Raw genomic sequence first — 1,239 nt, forward strand, 5'->3', positions numbered from 1 at the left:
GGGGGGGGGAGAAGTGGGAAAGAGGGAGGAAAGAAAGCAGGTAGTGGGTAGAGAGATAGAAATTGCGAAAGAAAAGAACTTCAGGCCTGTGAGTGGCGTGGGTGTTGGAGGTAATGTATTCTTAAAGAAGGGCCGTGCTGGCGATATCGGCTATACTGAGAGCACATGTGTCACTCTATTAGCGATAAAAACATTACAGGTGTGTTATCTCACGGTTCGGCTATACAGAGAGCGCATACATGTGTATTTTACTCTATCAGCGATCAAGACATTAGATCTACTGTAGCTGTGTGTATTTTTTTTGTCAGTGTTTTACAGCGCTCGCAACTGCATAAGGTCATCTGAGGGCTCAAGACACATTAAACATTTTCAGTTGGTAGAGAAAATTTTGAATTTTGCTCAGGTGGCGGCCGAAGCTTACTCTTATTTATCGATTTTCAACCACAATATGATCTTTAACGTGCGCAACATGCACACGGGGCCTCCGGGATTTTTCGCCCTTGTCCGAGAAGGCGAGGTGGAGATCTTTCTTACCATAAGATCAGGGGTGTGGCTGAAAGACAGCAGTAAGAAGGAGCCAAAGAGTAGCAGTGGAAAGAGTCAGGAGCCCAGAAGAGGGGGCAAAGGAGGTGAGATGGTCAGAAAGTGGAGACGAAAGCTGACAACAGAACATTGCTAGAGAGCAGGAAAGGAGGTGAAAGGAGACAATTTAGAGAAAAAAATTTCCGTCGCTATCCCGGCTCGAACCCGGGACCTATTGAATGAGAGGTGAACACCTTACCTCTTGGCCGCAAGAGCCCTTTATCTACAGGTGTATTACTCTATCAGCAATAAAAACGGTACAGGTGTGTTGTTTTATCGGCTCTATTTATCTGAAGTTTGGGGATATTGGCACAAACTACTTGCAATGGGGCTCTCGTGGCCTAGAGGTTAAGGTGTTGGCCTCTCATTCAAAGGTCCCGGGTTCGAATCCGGGTAGTGATCGAAAATTTTTCTTCTCTAAATTTGTCCCCTTTCACCTCATTTCCTGCTCTCTAGCAATGTTCTGTCGTCTGCTTTCATCTCCTCTTTCTGCCCTCACCCCCTCACCTCCTTTGCCCCTTCCTCTGGGCTCCTGATTCTTTCTGCAGCCTTTCTACTGCTACCCCTTCGCTTCTTCTTACTGCTGTCTTTCAGCCACACCCCTGATCTTCTGGTAGGAAAGATCTACACCTAGCCTTCTCGGACAAGGGCGAAAAA

At 46.8% G+C, this 1,239-nt stretch overlaps 1 protein-coding gene across 1 annotated transcript in view; it reads left to right on the top strand.

Annotated features, from left to right (window-relative positions):
- Positions 1–1,239, top strand: part of LOC106012410 (histone-lysine N-methyltransferase, H3 lysine-79 specific) — a gene marked incomplete at both ends in the record, with an annotated part of 26,398 nt that overhangs the window by 1,378 nt on the left and 23,781 nt on the right.

Source organism: Aplysia californica, unplaced genomic scaffold, assembly GCF_000002075.1.
Source record: "Aplysia californica isolate F4 #8 unplaced genomic scaffold, AplCal3.0 scaffold00365, whole genome shotgun sequence".
Taxonomy (NCBI): Eukaryota; Metazoa; Mollusca; class Gastropoda; order Aplysiida; family Aplysiidae; genus Aplysia; species Aplysia californica.